Source organism: Puma concolor, chromosome D4, assembly GCF_028749965.1.
Source record: "Puma concolor isolate L17-30 chromosome D4, mPumCon1.1.hap2, whole genome shotgun sequence".
Lineage (NCBI taxonomy): Eukaryota > Metazoa > Chordata > Mammalia > Carnivora > Felidae > Puma > Puma concolor.
This window is the reverse complement of record NC_141679.1, coordinates 28,619,385-28,643,899: the sequence shown is the minus strand read 5'-3', so window position 1 is coordinate 28,643,899 and position 24,515 is coordinate 28,619,385. Positions and strand designations below refer to the sequence as shown.

Genomic DNA, 24,515 nt, shown 5'->3' with positions numbered 1-24,515 from the left:
TCTGTTTTTGATACATAAACTTCTTTGTAGTAAAAATGCAATGGTTTTGTAGGGAGGAAGAAATATCCTCATTCCTCCAAAATTCTTCCAACTGGTTTAAGAATTTAATTGACATGAGACAGGTTAACAGGAGGAAAAAAAAAAAAAAAAAAAAAACAACCCTCAAAGTTTTATTACATAGGCAGGTAGGCCCACTAATGAATTTAAGCCCAAAGCAATGGCCAAGGCAGACAGGTTGTTTTGTTTTGTTTTGTTTTGTTTTTTTGCAGTCTTATATATTTTGGACAAAGACAATAATTTGTGAGGAATTGACAGGAAAAAGAGAAAAGGTGTGTGGGAGTTTTAAATTGCAGGAATTCGGGGCGCCTGGGTGGCGCAGTCGGTTAAGCGTCCGACTTCAGCCAGGTCACGATCTTGCGGTCCGTGAGTTCGAGCCCCGCGTCAGGCTCTGGGCTGATGGCTCAGAGCCTGGAGCCTGTTTCCGATTCTGTGTCTCCCTCTCTCTCTGCCCCTCCCCCGTTCATGCTCTGTCTCTCTCTGTCCCAAAAATAAATAAACGTTGAAAAAAAAATTTTTAAATTGCAGGAATTCTAAGTGGAATCTGGGCTGAGGTTGTAGATGAGTAAAAAAGTAACAAGGTTTGTTTCTACAGCTTTTTCAGGTTTGAAGCCCCATCTCTGCTGATAAGGATGTCTCTTTACCTCATAGTACAGGGAGGGGACCTTTCATATGGGCCACTCATTTCCTGCTTTCAAGAGGGGCATGTGACAGCCTGGGTGCTCTTGCACCGGCTGTATCCCAAGTAGCTTCAAGTCAAGATAGTCAATATGCCATGGTGGCACATTTTGGGGTGGCTTCCCTGGGGCCTCACAGTTTCTTCCTCTGAAACTCCCCTGAAAGTTTATATAATAAATAGCTGAGCAGATGACTGTGGAGAGAGAAATCCAGTTTGGAGTGAGCAGTAAGAAATCTACAAAGAATAAGAAAAGCATAGATCACCATGAGGATGAATGAACAGGTGAACGAGGGTGGGGGGTACCTGGTATTCATTCATACCAGGTATGGAATGAATCAGTCACAGGAATCAAGGGCACAGCATAGGGAATATGGTCAACAGTATTTTAATAGCAATGTAGGGTGGGGGTAGCTACACTGTGGTGAGCACAGCATAATGTATACAGTTGGCAAGTTACTATGTTGTACACCTGAAACTACGGTAACATCGTGTGTCATTTATACTCAAAACATTTGGGAAAGAAGAAGGCAAGAGGATGAATAAATAGAAGAGAACACATTTCCCCACACCTCATGAAATGAGTCTCACAATCCTGGAATAGATCTGACCAATTAAATGTGCTTCATTTATCTGATGGAAAATATTAATTCCTTTTTAAAAGTAGATTTAAGTTAGATATTATGTGCCTCAGTTGGGTTAGATAAAAAGCAACATTTTCCACTGATGATTGCATGAGCACCCCCTGCTAAGCAGTCACAGTATCTAGAACATGATGACTTTGGAGACCCCCAGAGGCTAAGTTGTTACCTTCTGACTGGAGTGTTTTCAAAGCATGCATAGTGGTATTGAACCCTCCTTGTTCCATTATCATAGACAGATTTAGGATTGCCTTTTCTAATTCATCATCCCTGAAACTTGGGAATAAGATCTTAAATGCTGAAGAGAACCTGGAATTCTGATGTATCATCCGATTTTCTATGATTCCTCAACAGGCATGTGGGTGTGACACAATTTTATGAACAAATGCTGTCACTAAGCACAGTGACAGAAAAGCCAGGTATCCAAGTCCATATGGTTCTGACCATTTAGGTGGGAACCCCACATGCTTTGTTGACACATGAAATAAAGGAGAAGGGCACCTGGGTGGCCCAGTCCTTAAGCATCTGACTTCAGCTCAGGTCATGACCTCATAGTTGATGAGCCTGAGTCACATATCAGGTAAGCTCCAGCCCGGTTTCAGGTGAGCCCCTGTCTCTCTCCCTCTCCCTCCCTCCCTCTCTCTGTCCGTCTCTGCCCTTCATTCACTTGGGCCCTCTCTCTTTCTCTCTCTCTCAAAAAAAAAGGCAGTGTGGTTTATAGACAAGGTGAGGTTGAAACCTGTACTTTTCAAAGTCTGGAGTGTTAATTGATAGTGTTAATGTTCATACATCTCCATTTTTCTTGTGGTCCTGTCAGTCTTTGAGAGCAGCACACGTTTCAAAATAGCTGATTTCAGAGTCTTCTTATTTGGCTCCGGCAGCTAGGAAGCTTGGTTTTGTCACCCAGCCAAGTAAGCCCAGATATTTGGTCCACGTTTTTAGGTGGCCTGTCTTTGGTCAATACAATTCCTTGCTCTGCAACTCTCTTGGAATTTTCACACATTCAATGTTGAGCTGTCTTCAACATTGACCTGTCCTCAGGGTGGTCCGAGTGGATGCCTGGCTGGCTTCTGGCGGGTGGGCCAGGTTTCTGCTAGATCTGTGCCAGACATGGGAGACTGGTGTATTTTGTATATATTGGGAGAAAAGAAAACCCTTAACTGAAGATATAAAGAAAAGGCAGCTCTTCCACTGACAACTTGGAAGGAAATAATTTCCCCTTATTTAGCCTTAGAAGACCAGCTCATTCTTCAAGTCTTCTGAAACAAAATTAAAGTATGACTGAGAAGGACCAAGATGGCAGAACAGTATGGAAGTATTTTTTGTGTCTCTTATCGCTGAAATGCAGCCAGATCACCACTAAACTCTCACACACCTAGAAAACTGATTTGAGGATTAATGCAACAATCTACACAACCTGAACCCCAGAACTTGGCAGGTACGCAGAACGGAGAGGTGAACTGGGGGAGACAGAAGCCGTGGAGGGCAGGGAGCTGTTTTTGCTTGTGGAGAGAGGACAGAGAAAGGTGTAGAGTACCGGAAAAGCATCCCCTCCCCCATAAGCAGCTGGAAAGAAAGTGGAAAAATGGAAACAGCAGCAGGGACTGAACAAAAAAAGGGAGAAAGGACAAAGGAGAGGGTTTAAACACCATCAAGACTCTATAAACAGGGGGGAGCACACAGTCTGAGGCTCCACAGCTCGATACTTGGTGGGGCTCTGGTGGGAAGGGCGAATCCCCAGGGGCAGAGAATGAGGTCCGAGGGGTCCATGGGCCACACAGAGAGTGGCAGTTCCCCTGTGAGGAGGACATTTTTACAGGCTGTGCAGCCTCCCCACAGGCAAAGATCCCAGTAGACCCTGGAGAACAACCACATTTGCTGGTGCTAGAATAAGGATGTTGAGGGGGAAGCCTGGTGCTAGATGTGTGTTGTGATTTTCCATAAACCCTGAACTGCTGCTGCTACAAGATCACGCGAACTTTTTCCGCGGCTGGCTGGCACCCAGCCACAGTCTCTGTGCACCAGCAGCAGCGTGGTATCCTGAACATTCCTGTGGACAGGCTGGCACCTGGCCATTGCTCTGCAAGGCCCTCCCCCAGAGGAACTCAGTGGGTCAAAGCCCCAGTTCCTCAAAAGGGAGGGGTTGAAGGGAGGGGCCAACATGGTAGAGAAGTAGGGGGATCCGAAGTTCTGTCCTCTCCAACAAAGCCATGTTGAGGCCAAAGGACCTTGAGCCCCAAGAGTCCGGGAGGAAAAGAGGCAGAGTTGCTTCCAGGGACCCACCTGGACAACCTGACAGGCCATAGGAGGAGCGCTTCAGGGAACAGACATCATGCCCACAGTGGAGGCGGGACCTGCCTACATCAAACCTCCCCCCTCCGTGCCTGGCAACTGCCTATCTACTGGAGTGGGATTGAAGCTGAGATAGCCCCTCCTCCAGAGCAGCGCTTTTGCCTTGCCTGGTTTAATTCACGGACAATTCTTATTATATAGATATATTCTTCCCTCCTTTTCTTATTCTTATCTCTTCCCTCCTCTAGTCTGGTTACCCTGGTTTTTGGCCTATTTAAGCAGACATGTTTAATCCGTTCTCTTGATACATGTTCTATACCTCCTTCCTTATTTTCCTTTCTCTCCCTCTGGATTAAGCCATATAGTTTCTTTGATCAAGTTTATTTTCTCTTCTTTTTCCCCACCCCCTTCTTTACTTTTGTTTCTCTGTCTCTATTAAGCCTAATAGTTTCTCTGTCTGGACAACTTTACCTTCTTTTCTTTTTCCCCGCCTCCTTCTTTATTTTCCTTACTCTCTCTCTGGATTAAGCCTATAGTTTCTTTGCCTGGTCAAGTTTTATTTTTTCTTCTTCCCCAGCCCTGTCATTTCTCTTTTTGTATGGGATAAGGCCTCTTCCATCAGCACTGCCTCCACCCCATTGTTTACTTGTAGCTGGTGTTTCTGATTTTTTGCTTTTGGTTTTGTGTGTGTGTGTGTGTGTGTGTGTGTGTGTGTGTGTGTGTGTCTTTTCTGTTGTTTTGTTTGTTTGTTTGTTTGTCTGTTTGTTTTCTTTTCCAGGACTACTTCAATGAACAAACCAAAGCACACCTGGTGGAGGGTCCGAAACATTACTACAAGCAGGGAGATAAAGTAACCAAAGTAACAACAACAGAGAGCAAGTAACTCTCCGAAGAATACCTCCTGAAGGGCCAGGCCTTGGACAGCGTATGATCCCTCTTTAATATAGCAGTGCTTGCAGGTGCAAGACATATAATGAGCATTTAAAACACATAAGGGACAGAAAACTAGCCAAAATGATGAAACGGAAGAATTCTCCTCAAAAGAAATTCCAGGAGGAAATGACAGAGAATTGATCAAAACTGAACGAGAATTTAGAATAATAGTCATAAGATTAATCACTGGGCTTGAATAAAGCACAGAAGACAGCAGAGAATCTATTGCTGCAGAGATCAAGGAACTTAAAAATAGTCATGATGAATTTAAAAATGCTGTAAATGAGGTACAAAATAAACTAGAGGTGGTGACAGTGAGAATTGAAGAGGCAGGGGGAAGAATAGGTGAAATAGAAGATAAAATTATGGAAAAAGATGAAGCTGAGAAAAAGAGAGATAAGAACATTCTGAATCACAAGGGGATAATTAGAGAAGTAAGTGATTCAGTGAAATGTAACAATATCTATATCATAGGAGTTCCAGAAGAAGAAGAAAGAGAGGGGCCAAAGCTAAGAACAAATCATAGTTGAGAACTTCCCCAATTTGGGGAAGGAAACAAATATTGCAATTCAGGAGGCACAGAGAACTCCCTTCAGACGTAACTTGGATTGATTTTCTACATGACATATCATAGTGAAACTGGCAAAATACAAAGATAAGGAGAGAATTCTGAAAGCAGCTAGGGATAAATGCCCTTAACCTACACGGGTAGATACATGAGGGTAGTAGCAAACCTATCTACTGAAACTTGGCAGGACAAAAGGGAATGGCAGGAAATTTTCAATGTGATGAACAGGAAAAATATGCAGACAAGAATCCTTTACCCAGCAAACTTGTCATTCAGAACAAAGTTGAGCTGATAGATGGTTTTATGTCCTTAATCCAGTCTCTTCAGACAGTGAGTCAATTCAGTCGAATTCATTTCAGGAAGAGGCAATGCAGGTATCTTCTTAGAGTGAGGCCTCTGCTTCAAATGATCAGGTAATAAATAAGAGGCAATTCTATGGCAATACAAGAAAGATAATGGTTAATAAAAGGATCCAGTTATAAACCAGTTTCTGAGCTCCAAGGATAGCCAGTTGAAAGAATCTCCAGATGCTGGGCTTAAAGCATCTTTAGCCAGATAAGGTAGGTAGGTAGTGGCAGGCTGACAGACTTTCAGAGAGGCTCACAGAGGAACCGGCAGGAAGATTGTCTACATATGAGTTTTGCAGTGATTTCTCAGAAGGTTACATCAAGTTGTTCATATTCCATTTGCAGGGCTTCAGGAAAAGGGGAGTTTTGGGTATCCAGTGATTCCAAGTCAAAAGGATAGAAAAAAAGTGGAAAATATTAGTTTGGAGATTGTGGCCAGGCTTCAGAGGAAACTAGAAGAAATTAGGATCTCTTCCAGTTCATAGTGAACTCTATTAGACTGTAATATCCACAATGGTGTGTTATTGAAACATAATGTTTCTTTCTATAATCACCCTCATTTTTACCAAGGACAGCCAAATTAAGACCAATTTGTTTGCAAAGTGTAATAATTGCTTTTTTTTTTAAGTTGGCCTGATGATGAAATTGCTGTAAATCATAGCTTATGAGAAAAAGTTTCTTAGGATTCCTTACTAATTAACAGTCCCAAACATCTGTTTTCTTCATCCTGTTAATTCATCATGAATTTGTTGTCTCCTTGTCACAATGTATAAAAACTGACTGCCTTGCTTATAGACCCAGATATAAGTATCAGGCTGTTTTTCCAATGGGTTTTACTGGCTCCATAAAGTCTGCCTGAGTTCCTTCAAGCAGTCTGGTCATATCTGTGTCTGTGCAAGTCCCTGTTTGAATATGACATTTCTGTCAAAGTCTTGGTGATGTAACCAGTGTTTCCAAATATGTCCTGTTACAAGGAGAGCAGATTCTTATTCAACTTATGCAAATTAACCTATTGTGAACATACGAGAATACTCACTGAAAGGTTTTGAATTCTGGACAGATTGGTAGGGACAAAAAGATAAGTGTCCCAGTCTTTTCATAGAAGCATGTTTTATCATACAGCTGTAAGTCATAGCTTAAAACAGTTTCCTTAATACTGGAAAAAACATTTAAAAATCAGCAATGTTTCAAAAAAATTTGTAAAAATGAGAATCATCTTCCATTCATCCAGTCTCATGTTATTAATTCTTGTTCTGCTTCAATCCAGATCTTCCATTCGTTCTGGAAATTCTTAACCCAGTTCAGCTTTACAATCTTAAGGTTTTCAGAAGCCTATAGAAAAGAGTTCTTCCCATCAGCATCATTGCAGGTGAAACACATTTGCAGAAGCTTTTGTAAAAGCGTCTGAGTAAAAGTCTAACTGTCTATAAATGATAAAGATTTAAAATGTCCAAGGTTAAAGATCTGATGAGAGATCATGACAAGGCTGCTGACAAGGAAATTGGTTATTTCTCTGACACACGACAGTAACATCTCAGGACATATCAGGTTTCTAAGAGTTGCATATGATTTCTAAAACACTTACTTTATTAACATATTTCTACATAAATGTAATCTAAGGGTGTTAGTATCCCTTATTTGACATTGCTTCCTATGTAATTTAACATAAGAAATAAGGCTAATTAGTGTAATATCTTCCTTTTTATAAAAAGACCAAATCTCTTGAAAATGTTCCATGGATCCTCTGGAATATTTTAATTGCATTGTGGTGAAAATACTTCATTTTAGAATTTGATTTTGGAAAGTGTATGTTACAAAAAATCAAAATATTTGAACATTTGATTAAATAGGATCACATATCATTATGCAACAATATTTAACTATTCAACCCAAGTGACAATAAAAAAATCTTTTTTGAAGAGAAGTGAGCCTTTATTCCCTTGTTCCACAAATAAAATGGGCTGAATTGGTTGCTTTTCGGTGATTAATCAAGAGACCAACAAATCCCATATCCTCATGCAACTCATCTGACTCTTCCTATGCTTCAGCTTTGGCCAGGGCTGAGGGCAGCAGCAGGTACAGCAGTGGTGGTGATGGCTTCAGCAAGTGGGAAGCTGTAACCAGTCCATGCAGACAAAGCCAGAACCTGCTTGTGTCCATTGATGATAGGATGGGGCAGTGAGGCAACAATCAGGTGACCTATCTGCAGACAGACACTGGCAACACTGCGGACGCCCTCCAGGAAGTGAGAATGTAGTTTCCTCTGTGATGTCAAGCACTTCACAGTTGTAGATGCTGCCATTGTCAAACACCTGCTGGTGATCATCCCAAAGGAGAAGGGGGAGTTTCTCAGCACATTCAGCTGTGTGGCCTCGCTGGCCCCCGCTTTGTCTCCAGTCTTAATCAGCTGCACATCACTCAGGATTTCAGTGGTGCCCCTGGACATTTTAGTGGCGATGCCTAAAGCCTGGGAGAAGAAGGTCTTCTTCGGCCCCAGACAAGTGTTCTGGGCTAGTGACTTCACATGGGGCTATGGCACCACCACGGGCGGCAGCTGGCACCTTAGCCAGAAGCATGTCCCTGATCTCGGTGAGGTCCTCCTTGGTGAGCACAAAGCCCACATTCACCCAGATATGAGGCAACGGTTTCTCCAGAGCTGGTTGTTCTCCAGATGCCCTCAGATGACCTCATACATCATGGGGATCATGCCACAGCAGCACCACAGCGTTCCCATGCAAACACATGCGGGCCAACTGTGTCTTCCTGGAACCCACGTTGTCTGCTCCCACAATGAAGGATGATCGTCCAAAAGATGGATCATCTTAAGGAAGTACTTGAACTTCCGGGTCACCTTGTCTTCCCTGGGCGTCATGGGGATGCATCAATGATTGCCATGCAGAGTTTAAGAAAGAAGTCACTCTCATGATGACACCTGGAGAGGAGGGCCAAGAATAAAAGATTTTAAAGGCAAATGCTGCAGGTTATACAATAGTGAACAAACTTTAGCTCTTTTAATATTAAGACTCAGTTTTCTTGAATAATCTGATAAAGACGAAGCACAGAAAATTTATATTTCTTTTTTTATATCCGTTTTTTGAAAATTATTTATTTATTTATATTTTAATTGACATCCAAGTTAATTAGCATATAGTGCAACAATGATTTCAAGGCTAGTTCCAGTGACTCATTCCCTATGAATACCACCCACTGCTCATCCCAACAAGTGTCTTCCTATTGCCCCTTACCCATTTAGCCCATCCCACCTTCTGTCTCCTCCAGCAATCCTTGTTTGTTCTCTATATTTAAGAGTCTGTTATGTTTTGTTCCCTTCTCTGTTTTTATGTTATTTTTGCTTCCCTTCCCTTATGTTCATCTGTTTTGTCTCTTAAAGTCCTGAGTGAAGTCATATGATTTTTGTCTTTCTCTGACTGATTAATTTCACTTAGCATAATACCCTCCAGTTCCATCCACGTAGTGGCAAATGGCAAGATTCCATTCTTTTTGATTGCTGAGTAATACTCCATTGTATATATATACCACGTTTTCTTTATCCATTCATCCATCGATGGATTTTGGGCTCTTTCCTTACTTTGGCTATTGTTGATAGTGCTGCTATAAACATGGGGGTGCAGGTGTCCCTTCAAAAAAGCATACCTGTATCCCGTGGATAAATGCCTAGTAGTGCAATTGCTGGGTCGTAGGGTGGTTCTATTTTTAGTTTTTTGAGAAACCTCCATACTGTTTTCCAGAGTGGCTGCACCAGCTTGCATTCCCACCAACAATGCAAAAGAGATCCTCTTTCTCCGCATCCCCGCCAACATCTGTTGTTGCCTGAGTTGTTAATGTTAGCCATTCTGACAGGTGTAAGGTGATATCTCATTGTGGTTTTGATTTGTATTTCCCTGATGATGAGTGATGTTGAGCCTTTTTTCATGTGTCGGTTGGCCATCTGGATGTCTTCTTTGGAGAAGTGTCTGTTCATGTTTTCTCCACTGGATTATTTGTTTTTTGGGTGTTGAGTTTGATAAGTTCTTTGTAGATTTTGGATACTAACCCTTTATCTGATATGTCATTTGCAAATATCTTCTCCCATTCTGTCGGTTGCCTTTTAGTTTTGCTGATTGTTTTCTTCTCTGTGCAGAAGCTCTTTATTTTGATGAGGTTCCAATAGTTCATTTTTAGTTTTGTTTCCCTTGCCTCTGGAGACGTGTTGAGTAAGAAGTTGCTGTGGCCGAAGCCAAAGAGGTTTTGCCTGCTTTCTCCTCCAGGAATTTGGTGGCCTCCTGTCTTACATTTAGGTCTTTCCTCCATTTTGAGTTTATTTTTGTGTGCGGTGTGAGAAAGTGGTCCAGGTTCATTTTTTTTGCATGTCTCTGTCCAGTTTTCCCAGCACCATTTGCCGAAGAGACTGTCTTTACTCCATTGGCTACTCTTTCCTGCTTTGTCAAAGATTAGTTGGCCATACGTTTGTGAGTCCATTTCTGGGTTCTCTATTGTGTTCCATTCATCTGAGTGTCTGTTTTTGTGCCGGTACCATTCTGTCTTTACAGATTTGTAATACATCTTGAAGTCCGGGATTGTGATGCCTCCTGCTTTGGTTTTCTTTTTCAGGATTGCTTTGCTATTTGGGGTCTTTTCTGGCTCCATACAAATTTTGGGATTGCTTGTTCTAGGTCTGTGAAGAATGCTGGTGCTATTTTGATAGGGATTGAATTGAATATGTAGACTGCTTTGGGTAGTATCAACATTTTAAAAATATTTGTTCTTCCCATCCAAGAGCATGGAATATTTTTCCATGTTTTTGTGTCTACTTCAATTTCTTTTATAAACTTTCTATAGTTTTTAGTGTATAGATTTTTCACGTCTTTGGTTAGGCTTATTCCTAGGTATAATGTGGTTTTTGGTGCAATCATAAATAGGATCATTTCTTTGATTTCTCTTTCTGTTGCTTCATTATTGGTGTATAGAAATGCAACTGATTTCTGTGCATTGATTTTATATCCTGTGACTTTGCTGAATTCATGGATCAGTTCTAGAAGTTTTTTGATGGAATCTTTTGGGTTTTCCATACAGAGCATCATGTCACCTGCAAAGAGTGAAAGTTTGACTTCCTCCTCGCCGATTTGGATGCCATTTCTTCCTTTGTGTTGTCTGATTGCTGAGGCTAAGACTTCCAATACTATGTTGAATAATAGTGGTGAGAGTGGTCATCCCTGTCATGTTCCTGACCTTGGGGAGAAAGCTCTCAGTTTTTCCCCAGTGAGGATGATATTACCGGTGAGTCTTTCATATATGGCTTTTATGATCTTGAGGTATGAGCCTTCTATCCCTATTTACTGTAGAGTTTTTATCAAGAAAGGACACTGCATTTTGTCTAATGCTTTCTCTGCATCTATTGAGAGGATCATGTGGTTTTTGTCCTTTCTTCTATTGATGTGATGAATTACATTGATTGTTTGCTGATATTGAACCAACCCTACATCCCGGATATAAATCCCACTTGGTCATGGTGAATAATTCTTTTAATGTATTATTTTATCCAGTTGGCTAGTATCTTCTTGAGGATTTTGCATCCCTGTTCATCAGGGAAATTGGTCTGTAGTTCTTTTTAGTGGGGTCTTCATCTGGTTTTGGAGTCAAGGTAATGCTGGCTTCATGGAAAGAGTTTGGAAGTTTTCCTTCCATTTCTATTTTTTGGCACAGCTTCAAGAGAGAATAGGTGTTAACTCTTCTTTAAATGTTTGGTAGTATTCCCCTGGAAAACCATCTGGTGTTGGGTTCTTGGTTTTTGGGAGATTTTTGATTAGTAATTCGATTCGTTACTGGTTATTGTCTGTTCAACTTTTTTTATTTCTTCTTGTTCCAGTTTTGGTAGTTTATGTGTTTCTTGGAATTTGTCCATTTCTTCCAGATTGCCCACTTTATTGCATATAACTCCTCATAATATTCCCTTATTATTGTTTTTATTTCTATTGTGTTGGTTGTGATCTCTCCTCTTTCATTCTTGGTTTTATTTATTTGGGTCCTTTCCTTTTTCTTTTTGATAAAACTCGCTAGGGGTTTATCAATTTTGCTAATTCTTTCGAAGAACCAGCTTCTGGTTTCGTTGATCTGTTCTGTTTTTTTGTTTGTGATAGCATTGATTTCTGCTGTAATCTTTATTATTCCCTGTCTTCTGCTGTTTTGGTGTTTTATTTGCTGTTCTTTTTCCAACTCTTTAAGGTGTAATGTTAGGTTCTGCATCTGAGACCTTTCTTTCTTCTTTAGGAAGTCCTGGATTGCTATATAGTTCCCACTTATAGCAGCCTTTTCTGCCTCCCAGAGGTTTTGGACTGTGGTGTTAACATTTTCATTGGCTTCCATGTACTTTGTAATTTCCTCTATAACTTCTTCATTAGCCCATTAATTCTTTTTTTTTTTTTTTTAATTTTTTTTCAACGTTTATTTATTTTTGGGACAGAGAGAGACAGAGCATGAACGGGGGAGGGGCAGAGAGAGAGAGAGACACAGAATCGGAAACAGGCTCCAGGCTCCGAGCCATCAGCCCAGAGCCCGACGCGGGGCTCGAACTCACGGACCGCGAGATCGTGACCTGGCTGAAGTCAGCCGCTTAACCGACTGCGCCACCCAGACGCCCCAGCCCATTAATTCTTTAGTAGGTGGTTCTTTAGTCTCCAAGTATTTGATATCTTGCCAAATTTTTCTTGTGGTTGATTTTGAGTTTCATAGCATTGTGGTCTGAAAATATGAAACGTATTTTCTTGATCTTTTTGTACTTATCGAGGGCTGATTTGTGTCCCAGTATGTGATCTATTCTGGAGAATGTTCCAGGTGTACTTGAGAAAAATGTGTATTCTGCTGCTTTAGGATGAAATGTTCTGAATATATCTGTTAAGTCCCTCTGGTCTAGTGTGTCATTCAAAGTAATTAGTTCCTTGTTGATTTTCTGCTTACATGATCTGTCCATTTGCTGTAAGTGGGGTAGTGAAGTCCCTACTATTATGGTATTATTATCAATAAGTTTCTTTGTGTTTGTGATTAATTGATTTATATAGTTGGGTGCTTCCACGTTTGGAGCATAAATGTGAAAATTTTTAGATCTTCTTGGTGGATAGACCCCTTAATTATGATATAATGTCCTTCTTCATCTCTTGTTACAGTCTTTATTTTCAATTTTTTTAAATGCGTATTTATTTTTGAGAGAGAGACAGAGTGGGGGGGTGGAGAAACAGAGAAAGGGAGACACAGAATCTGAAGCAGGCTCCATGCTCTGAGCTGTCAGCACAGAGCCCAATGCAGGGCTTCAACTCACAAACTGCAAGATCATGACCTGAGCTGAAGTCGGATGTTTAACCAACTGAGCCACCCAGGTGCCCCATACAGTCTTTATTTTAAAATCTAGATTTTCTGATACAAGTGTGGCTATTCTGGCTTTCTTTTGGTGACCATTAGCATGATAGAGGGTTCTATATCCCCTTACTTTCAATCTGAAGGTGTCTTTAGGTCTAAAATGGGTCTCTTGTAAACAGTATATAGATGGATCTTGTTTTCTTATCTCTTCTGTTACCCTTTGTCTTTTGATTGGGGGGTTCAATCCATTGACATTTAGTGAGTACTGAAAGATATTAATTTATTGCCATTATATTCCCTGTAGAGTTAGAGTTTCTTGTGGTATTCTGTGGTCCTTTGTAATTTTTGTCACTTTTGGTCTTTTGTGTTTCTTTCCCCTCTTTTCTCACCTCGGAGAGGCCCCGTTAATATCTGTTGCAGGACTGGTTAGTGGTCACGAACTCCTATAATTTTTGCTTTTCTGGGAAACTTTTTATCTCTCCTTCTACTTTGAATGACAGTCTTGCTGGATAAAGAATTCTTTTTCTGATTCAACACATTGAATATATTCTGCCACTCCTTTCTGGCCTGCCAAGTTTCTGTAGATATGTTTGTTGTGAACCTGGTCTGTCTTCCCTTGCAGGTTAAGGACTTTTTTTCCTCTTGCTGCTTTCATGATTCTTTCCTTGCCTGAGTATTTTGTGAATTTGACTATCATAAGTCTTGTTGATGATTGGTTTTTGTTGAATCTACTGGGAGTTCTCTGTGCTTCCTGGATTTTGATGTCTGTGTCTTTCCCCAGGTTAGGAAAGTTTTCTACTATAATTCACTCACCACAGTCTTCTACCCTTTTTTTCTTTTCATTTTCTGTGACCCCTATGATTCTGATGTTATTCCTTTTTAATGAGTCACTGAGTTTCCTAATTCTTATATAGTGGTCTTTTGCTTAGTCTCCCTCATTTTTTCTGCTTCCTTATTCTCCAAAAGTTTATCCTCTAGGTTGCTGATTTGCTGCTCTGCTTCATCCATCCTTGCCACTGTGGCATCCATTTGAGATTGCAGCTCAGTTATACCATTTTTTAATTTCATCCTGACTAGCTTTTACTTCAATTTCCACAGAAAGGGGTTCTATGCTATTTTCAATCCCAGCTAGTATTCTTATTATCGTGATTCTAAATTCTGGTTCAGATATCTTGCTTGTATATATGTTGATTAATTCCCTGGGTGTCATTTCTTCCTGTTTTTTCTTTTGGGTGAATTCCTTCATTTTGTCATTTCAAAGGAAGAAAATAAATCAATAAGGTAAAAAAAATTAAAAAATTAAAAACAACACAAAAAATCAAATAAAGGATGCTAGATCCTAGGTGTGTTTTGGTCTGGCTGTTGGTGGAAGCTTGATACATTAGAGAAAAAAGGGAAATAAGAGAACATTTTTAAAAAGGAAAAAAAGAAAACGTTTGAAAATTTGAAAAAATGAATACAATAAGATAGAATAAAATGAAATGTTGAAAGTAAAATAGAATTTCAAAAAATATAGTAGAAAAAATTAAAGAAAATCTTTCTTATAAAACAAGAAAAGAAAAATAACGTTTTTCTGTTTCTGTATTCAAGAATAAGAAAAGAAAAAAATGAATAGATAGAACAGTGAACAGAATGAAACACTATTGAAATTACATCCAGTTTCCCCTAGAAGTAAACTATGAAGAACTTTAGAGTCCATAAACTCAGCTGATGGAGAGACTTGTGGTGTTCAAGAGTGCTGTTGGCCCAATTGGGTGGGGTTTAGTGTAATGGCTCTCTTCTCCACTAGATGGTGCTGCTTACATACTGGGTTTAATTGCTGTGGTGAGCGTAGGTGTGTATGCGCATGTGCTGGAGGGGTGACAATGGCATCTTTCAGCTACCAAGTCTCTAGTATCAGAACTCTGTGTTCTTCCCGACCAGCAATGAAGCAACCCTCCTTTGTCTCCCACCTCCATCCATTCCCCACTTCTACACTGTACGTGAATAAGCCATCAGTTTGCAAGGTGGCACCTCCCTCCCAAAATTTATCTCAGATGGGGCTGTTTCCTAACCCCTAATTTCTGAGGTTCCTGCAGCTTTGACTCATTGAGATCCTCTGGGGAAGGGTCTCACCAATAATGGTCAGGTGCAGGCATGCCCCCAGGAACGTTTGCATGACAGTGCTGCTGCCGATGCCCAGAGACTGTTGCTTTGTGCCAGTCTTCCCCAGAAAAAGTTCCTACGATCGTGTAGACACAGCATTTCAGGGATTATGGAAAATCACCACACACATCTGGTGCCAGGCTCCACCCTTAGCATTCTTGTTCCAACATCAGCAAATGTGGCTGCTCTCTGGGGACTAATGGGACCTTTGCCTCTGGGGAGGCCACATCACCTCTACCAAATGTCATCCCAGCAGGGGAAGCGCCTCTCCCCATGTGGCCCGAGGACACTCAGACCTTGCTCTCTCCTCCTGGAATTTTCCCTTCCCACCAGAGCACCACAATGTGTCGAGCTGTGGAGTTTCAGACTCTACACCCCCCCTGTTTATATAGTCTTAATGGAATTTAAACCCTCTCCTTTCTCCTTACTCCCTTTTTTGTTCAGTCCCTTGCATCTGTTTCCACTCTTCCTCCTTCTCTCCAGCTGCTTTGGGGGGGTGTTTTCCCTTAATCTCCCCCCATTTCTGTCCTCTGTCTGCAAGAAAAAACAGCTCTCTGCCTTCAGTAGTTTCTCTCTCCCCCAGTTCACCTCTCTGCTTTGCATACCTGCTGAGTTCTGTGGTTCAAGTTGTGCAGATCATTGTGTTACTCCTCAACTCAGTTTCTAGGTGTGCAAGATGGTTTGGTGTTGATCTTGCTGCATTTCAGGGATGAGAGATGCAAAAAAAAACTTCCATGCTGTTCCACCATCTCGGCCCTTCCATGAAAGTTTGTATTTCTAGACAACTGGTCATTAAAGTAAGGAAAAATTTTCGTTATATTTTTTATAATAAGCAAACTAACACTCTTAAGAAAATGTTTTGTCCCTTGTAACAGAGAGAAAACATAAGTTTTAATGTTGCATCAGTATCCTTTTGGTATGAAAACTCATTCTTAAAAAAAATCTTAAATAAAATCAATTTTGGCATGGCTTGCAAGAATCCAGGAGGGTTTTTCTTCTGTTCTCATAGCAGTGTAGCTGGTGAGCAGTACTTCATAAGGTCCTTCCCAGCGAGGTGACGGCACACATTTTCTTCCAAAGATCTTGAGGTCCACCTGGTCTTCTGGTGGACAGTTGTGGCCAGCCTCACCAGTTGGTGGAGGCCATGCCTCTTTTCTCTGTTGGCAAGGTGCTTCAGGTATACTAGAGAGTCCTCATCTCGAGTTAGTCATAGCATCATATTGTCCACCCACGGATGGAAGATTTAGAGATGCCAGTAGGCTTTGCCAACCAAACACTCTTTCAAAAGGGGTCAGTCCGTCTCCCCTGTTTGGAGTATTCTGGATCCTAATAAGGCTCAGGAGCAAAGTGTTTGGCCTTTCATGGTTAATTTCTTGATATTTATCTTACAATCCATCTTATGTCTAGATTTTAATGTTCCATTTGCCCTGATAATTGAAGATAATATATGGTATGAAATTTCAATGTGTACCCAAAGATTTTGCAAGCAGGTGGTGTACACCTCCTGTAAACAGAATGTTTTGTCTGATGCAAACCATAAGGAATGGCATTTCTCCATAAGGAGAAATGGAGGTGTTAGTTTCTTTATTGCCTGCTGTGGCAGTGCCACATCTAGTCAGACAGCATCAACCCATCTGCTGAGCATGCAGACAGTGACCAAACAGAATAGCACAGGGCTTGGGACAAATCTATCAAATCCGTCTATACAACCACAGAGGGCAGGTGGGCCTAGGAAGCCTTCCTGGGGTGTGCTGATTTCTTTCAGAGATTTCCCGGGATTTACAAATCATTCACTGGGAAATCATTTGGTCAGGAATCTTGTGGATGCCTGGGCAAATCCAACTGTCTTTTTGGTCCTTCATTATCTTTGTGTCCAATTTGGTAGGTGGTAAGTGTAAGCCACAGGGTCAAAAGAAAGGGTGCTCTAGGAAGTCCATTTGGCCCACTGTATAATCCATCTGATAGTTGTTTGACACCTTTTTGTATCTGACTGTCCTTTGTAGACTGTGGGGCATTTGCCGGGTAATGAATACTGTCAGTCAGGGATAAAGGCAGGGTTCACAACTGGGTGGAGAAAGAACAAGGGGGCCTGTTTGGGGTGCATACTTACAGCTCTGTCAACCCTATCATTTTCTAAAGATGCAACATCAGCTGTCTTAGTATATGCGCTGAACAGTGAATAATGATGGTTTTAGAAGGAGGGTAAATAGTTGTAACATGTCAGCAATTATAAGCCTTTTAGCAACGGAAATAAGATGATGGAGGGTTAGTTAAAAGCGCTTGTTTGTAACGGGTCCGTCATGTTGTAGAGAGGTGCTATGATTTATGAACTTGTAAGACAGCAGGCACCACGTGGGGATGCACAGGTGAATAGGGGAGCTTAATGTCAGAGTGCTGGCTATGTCTATCAGGTGGCAGCTGTGGCCACCGCAGGAAAGCATGGGGCCATACCTGATGCCACAGTATCTGATGGGCATGAGAAATGTGCTCCTGGCTGTATCTGATTGGCAAAAGGCTGTCCCAGAAAGCATGAAGCAACACCATTCCTTTCATTCGGTATAAATGAAAGGGCTTGTCAAAGTTAGGTAAGCTAAGAGCTGGGGTGTGGACAGAGCCAGTTTCAAGGCTTCAAAGGAGGTTAATGCCTCTAAAGTCCATTGATATCTGAGAGAAGAGCATACAAAGGTTTATCAAACATTGCAAAATTAGGGACCCTTTGGAGGCAGTAGCCAGCTGCCCCTAAAGATTTATGTAACCGTGTTTTCATTTTGGGGAGAGGGATGGACATAATTGATTCAAGAATACTTGGAATGATGGGGAAAAGCTGAGAGGTTTCCCCCAAGGTCAGGAACATGACAGGGATGACCACTCTCACCACTATTATTCAACATAGTATTGGAAGTCTTAGCCTCAGCAATCAGACAACACAAAGGAAGAAATGGCATCCAAATCGGCGAGGAGGAAGTCAAACTTTCACTCTTTGCAGGTGACATGATGCTCTGTATGGAAAACCCAAAAGATTCCATCAAAAAACTTCTAGAACTGATCCATGAATTCAGCAAAGTCACAGGATATAAAATCAATGCACAGAAATCAGTTGCATTTCTATACACCAATAATGAAGCAACAGAAAGAGAAATCAAAGAAATGATCCTATTTATGATTGCACCAAAAACCACATTATACCTAGGAATAAGCCTAACCAAAGACGTGAAAAATCTATACACTAAAAACTATAGAAAGTTTATAAAAGAAATTGAAGTAGACACAAAAACATGGAAAAATATTCCATGCTCTTGGATGGGAAGAATAAATATTTTTAAAATGTTGATACTACCCAAAGCAGTCTACATATTCAATTCAATCCCTATCAAAATAGCACCAGCATTCTTCACAGACCTAGAACAAGCAATCCCAAAATTTGTATGGAGCCAGAAAAGACCCCAAATAGCAAAGCAATCCTGAAAAAGAAAACCAAAGCAGGAGGCATCACAATCCCGGACTTCAAGATGTATTACAAATCTGTAAAGACAGAATGGTACCGGCACAAAAACAGACACTCAGATGAATGGAACACAATAGAGAATCCAGAAATGGACTCACAAACGTATGGCCAACTAATCTTTGACAAAGCAGGAAAGAGTAGCCAATGGAGTAAAGACAGTCTCTTCGGCAAATGGTGCTGGGAAAACTGGACAGAGACATGCAAAAAAAATGAACCTGGACCACTTTCTCACACCGCACACAAAAATAAACTCAAAATGGAGGAAAGACCTAAATGTAAGACAGGAGGCCACCAAATTCCTGGAGGAGAAAGCAGGCAAAACCTCTTTGGCTTCGGCCACAGCAACTTCTTACTCAACACGTCTCCAGAGGCAAGGGAAACAAAACTAAAAATGAACTATTGGAACCTCATCAAAATAAAGAGCTTCTGCACAGAGAAGAAAACAATCAGCAAAACTAAAAGGCAACCGACAGAATGGGAGAAGATATTTGCAAATGACATATCAGATAAAGGGTTAGTATCCAAAATCTACAAAGAACTTATCAAACTCAACACCCAAAAAACAAATAATCCAGTGAAGAAAACATGAACAGACACTTCTCCAAAGAAGACATCCAGATGGCCAACCGACACATGAAAAAAGGCTCAACATCACTCATCATCAGGGAAATACAAATCAAAACCACAATGAGATATCACCTTACACCTGTCAGAATGGCTAACATTAACAACTCAGGCAACAACAGATGTTGGCGGGGATGCGGAGAAAGAGGATCTCTTTTGCATTGTTGGTGGGAATGCAAGCTGGTGCAGCCACTCTGGAAAACAGTATGGAGGTTTCTCAAAAAACTAAAAATAGAACCACCCTACGACCCAGCAATTGCACTACTAGGCATTTATCCACGGGATACAGGTATGCTTTTTTGAAGGGACACCTGCACCCCCATGTTTATAGCAGCACTATCAACAATAGCCAAAGTAAGGAAAGAGCCCAAAATCCATCGATGGATGAATGGATAAAGAAAACGTGGTATATATATACAATGGAGTATTACTCAGCAATCAAAAAGAATGGAATCTTGCCATTTGCCACTACGTGGATGGAACTGGAGGGTATTATGCTAAGTGAAATTAATCAGTCAGAGAAAGACAAAAATCATATGACTTCACTCAGGACTTTAAGAGACAAAACAGATGAACATAAGGGAAGGGAAGCAAAAATAACATAAAAACAGAGAAGGGAACAAAACATAACAGACTCTTAAATATAGAGAACAAACAAGGATTGCTGGAGGAGACAGAAGGTGGGATGGGCTAAATGGGTAAGGGGAATTAAGGAATCTACTGAAATCATTGCTTCACTATATACTAACTAATTTGGATGTGAATTTTAAAAAATAAGAAAGAAAGTTAAATTTAAAAAAGCAAAAAAAAAAAAAAAGAATATTTGGAGTGAGATTTTGAATGCCCTGAGGCATGTCCTAAACAGGTCACATCATCCTAAATAGAAAACCGTTGTTTACATCTCTTGGAGTCTAGATGTAGAGCTGTATAAGCTGTCTGCCTTCTTCAGCTAGTACCCCTAAGAGAATGAGGGAGTCCATAAAAGCTCCCAGCTTGCTTTGTTTATAGAGGAAAGGGTACCAGCAGGGAGCCTTGGGTAGAAGTTACAGTGTCTAGCTGGACTTTAAGGACTTGGGAAAATATTGCATACACCAAATATCCTTGGGGTATGCAAGCCCAGGTGAATGGTCTCCCTTTAACCGTGAAGGCACAAGAAACCAGGAGTCAGGGTAGAGGAATTGAAAAGGAAGCTGCTCACAGGTCATTTCTGTAAACCAGGATGCATCAGCAGGAATGATGAAGATTATCAGCTGGATTGCAGGGCACAGGGTGCCGAGAAATTATGAAAGAGATTATGGCCTCTAGATCCTGTACAAAATGATGGATTTGGTTTTCCTCTGAGTCACATTTGCCTTCTTTCTTTATGGGCAAGATTGGGGTGGTACAGGGTCGGGTGGTAAAGACAAGGATGCTGTGGTTCAAGAGAGACTCTATTACAGGGGTATCACTTGCTCCGAGTCTCTAGAGGGAGGGTGCTGGGCCACGAGGGTGAGGGTGGGTTCCTCTCCTGAGAAATGCACCCAGGCTCCCACTTCCTAACACCTTCAACCGCGTGTGTAGCCCAAAGACTGACTCGGGCATCTTTTAAAGATCCATCCTCTTCAGAGGAATTTATCTCAGGATGAACTTCCAGTAAAGACAGCAGGACACTTGGAGCTTGACCTGAAGGTGAGGAAACAAAAGTGACTTTTCTTATTGCAATTTACATTGGCATTAAATGTAGATAACAAATCTTTACCAAGAAGGTTTGCCAGTTAACATTTGGGAAGCAGCAAGGCCTGGGAGTGTGAACAGGGCCTGAAGAATCTGGGCTGGGCTGGGACATGGGCAGTAAGACGGGTTGCCCCGAGACTCTGAGAGCCTGGACAGAGTCAGGTGACAGGTAGAAATCAATCCTCTGAGCAGATGGGAGAGAGAGTCACACCAATGCGACTCAAGAAATCTAGTTCCTGAGCCTCTGTTTAAAGTTTTCTGGAATTTCCTGGTGTTGACTGAGTACTGGCTGACCCATCATTTAAAGGGGGAATTGTCCCTCTGGAGAAAAATGAATTTTTTCAGGGTTACGGGCATTAGGAGAAATTGTTTCTTAGACTTTCCTTTTTCTTAAGTGCAGGACAATTTCTCCCCCAATGTCCTGTATTATTTGCAATATCTGCAGTTGTCTGGAGGCAAACGGGGACACGTCAGAGTGGGCTGGAGTCATTCTCCATCATGCTTTCACCTTTCCAAAGATTCAAGTTGTAAGGCAAGCCTTGTTTTCTGTTCCTTTCTTTTATTCCTGTTGGCTTTCTTGTGAGCTATTTTCAAAGATGCAGGTAGCTGTCTCCATTATTTTGTTTGGTGTTTGCCCTCTCCCACCAACCACACTATCGTGGACTTGTCAGGTATTTTTTTTAACCATTTTTTAAATGTTTATTTGTTTATTTTTGAGAGAGAGAGAGTGAGAGCAGGGAAGAGGGAGACAAGCACAGAATCTGATGCAGGCTCCAAGCTCAGAGCTGTCAGCATAGAGCCCAACGGGGGGTTTGAACGCACAAAAGGTGAGATCATAATATGAGCCAAAGTTAGATGCTTAACCGATTGGGCCATCCAGGTGCCCCTGTTTTTTTAATATCGGGGAGGAAATTTCCCACAGAAGCAGAAATTACAAGAATTTTATGTTCTGGGGCTACTGGATTGAATACAGTGTGCTTTTTAAAGTTTGTATAAAATGCTTAACAAACGCTTTTGGATGTTCCTCTACTTCCTGAGTGTATATTTCAACCGTAGACCAGCTCACTTTGGGGAAACAGGCCTCCTCCATTGCTCCTATTAACCCTTGAACAGTTGAGCCTTCTCCTGGTCATCCCCAGGAGGGCCAGAGAGAGGCTGTGGCCCTCTGTGTCCTCTGTGAGGGGGGGCTGTTTGACCTGCCTAGTAACAGCCATATACTCATGGGCTGGAAGGACTCCCTTTAGCAGCCAGTGAAGGTGTCTGTGAGTTGGGTTGTAAAAAGGTATTAATTTTTAAAATTTAATAGAGGTAAAGGGACTTCATAATTGAAAAGGTCTGTTGCTGTCAGGGGACATGAACTCTTTGTGACAGGGGTCCAGGAAACACTCCTCAAGGACATTGCTCAGGAATGCCTGGAACTGGCAGAGCTATATCATGAAGCCCTGGAGACTCTGAGCAATTGTACAGACCGCAGCACAAGCTTTACCACCTAACCGGCCGCTCCTGCTAGATCTACTTCTCGACACTCAGCACCTACAGGAGCAAACTGTATTTCCCAACCAGAAGGCCAGGCCGAGGTATTCTCTATAAATCTTGTAACGAAACAATAGTTAAAATAAGGAGCTGGATGTTCAGGATTTTTCTGGGAGAGTTGGAGTTTTTGGATTTAAGGGAACTGGCTGAAGAGCTGGGACTCAGTTTTGAAGGGAAAGTTTCTAGACCAGGAGCCCAGAGATCCAAAGATCTCCTGGAGGGTCAGGAACAGAGGCTTGGGATGAAGGGGATATAAGAAGGGGGATTGAAGTCAGATTTGGTTTTTAATCCTTATTCTTAGTCTGACTTTTGTTCTCTCATTAAAAGATTCCCTAACACTAGCCTTATACTGGTTTGTGTTTTCTTTTCATTTTGATCCCCCACTAAATACCAAGAAGGCAGCTGCTAGAAGGGAGAACTCTCTAAGAAATGTTCTAAATAGGGGCGCCTGGGTGGCGCAGTCGGTTAAGCGTCCGACTTCAACCAGGTCACAATCTCACGGTCCGTGGGTTCGAGCCCCGCGTCGGGCTCTGGGCTGATGGCTCAGAGCCTGGAGCCTGTTTCCGATTCTGTGTCTCCCTCTCTCTCTGCCCCTCCCCCGTTCATGCTCTGTCTCTCTCTGTCCCAAAAATAAATAAACGTTGAAAAAAAAAAAAAAAAAAGAAATGTTCTAAATATAGAAAATTTTCTAGTTTGAAAGAATTGCTATCTGTTCCTGGTGAGTGGGATCACTGTTAGTATATTTATTTTAATAGTGACTCAATCCAAGAAGCCTCTTTACAAAAGGACTCAGCGACAACTTTCCAGGCTTAGAATAAGTCTCTACCATGGACACAAGAGATGTTTCTGGAGAGGGTATGGACAATGAGGCCTCCATGATCCAAAGTTTACTCCTGAAAAGAGTCTAAGAAAACAAAGACCTTTAAGCAACATCCCATGAACAGGTGTGCCAGGATACCCCTGAGGAGCTCCAGGCTCCTATCACCTGGCTTTTGTCCCCAGTGAAACTTGCTACTGTATTGTATTTGGTGCCTGTCACCAGATGGCCCAGGGACGTGGGGAAGGGCTGAGACCCCGCCTCGTGATGGGAAGAGGAAAGGCCACTGAGCAGAAGGGTGTGTGGGATGAAGACAAGGCTGGGTCCATTTGGAACATGCAGTCTGCCATAGTCAGTCTCTGAACATCCCCTAGAAAGGACTCTTTGTAAAAGTCATCTTGCTTCACCATGACAGGCTCGCTCAGCCTGCTGTCCACACCATCCTGGGAGTTCAGCCCAAGACTCTGAGAACATGTGCAGGTGCCGATGGGACAGAAAGTGGGTAGATCTGACTGATGTGTGAACAATTCAGCAGATATTAGAAGCTTAGGTAATTTACAAGCCATTCATATTTATTTAAAAATTGGAAAATCACAAATCATCTTTCAAAAAACTATTTTGAGGAGCACTTGGGTGGCCCAGTCGGTTGAGAAATAGACTCTTGATTTTGGCTCGGGTCATGGTTTCAAGTTCATGAGATTGAGTCTCATGTCAGGCTGTGCACTGACAGTGTGGGGCCTGCTTGGGATTGTCTCTCTCCCTCTTTCTCTGAGTTTTCCACTGCTTGTCCTTTCTGTTTTTCAAAATAAATAAATAAATAAATAAATAAACAAACTTAAAAATCCTATTTCTAAGAGAAGCTTATAGACATGAAATAAATAAAGCAGAAAACAATTTTGACTCCTCCCTAAGTCTTGCATGTATCATAAAGTAATTACCAGTGTTTCCTACATTCCATAGACCTTTATAATTTCTATCAAAACAAATTGCAAGGGAAGCAAATGATTCAGAAATTAGAAAGTGGAATTTGGACAAGTGTGTGTGTACTTACAACACTTGGTTCTTTTAGGAGCAAAGGACTCAGAAGAGTGAAGAAATCTCCATTCCAGCAGCGCATATATTTCAATCATTATCACTAAAGCTTAGTTAGAGATCACACACTATTCAAGTCCTTCTTTTTTCTTCCAACATTTTATGGTGGAAGAAAACATTAATGGTAGTTAGGCCACGTTTGTGGGTTTCTCTAAAGAAATTAAAATCCTAAACTGTCAGCTCACAGAGCCCAACGAGGGGCTCAATCCCTCAAACCATGAG

At 41.5% G+C, this 24,515-nt stretch overlaps 1 protein-coding gene and 1 pseudogene across 1 annotated transcript in view; both read right to left on the bottom strand.

The window, feature by feature from the left end:
• The window catches only part of LOC112868649 (procathepsin L-like), a 130,006-nt gene that overhangs the window by 62,061 nt on the left and 43,430 nt on the right, over positions 1–24,515 (bottom strand). The gene's annotated exons all lie outside the window — the stretch shown is intronic.
• Positions 7,431–8,386, bottom strand: LOC147574785 (large ribosomal subunit protein uL10 pseudogene; annotated as a pseudogene).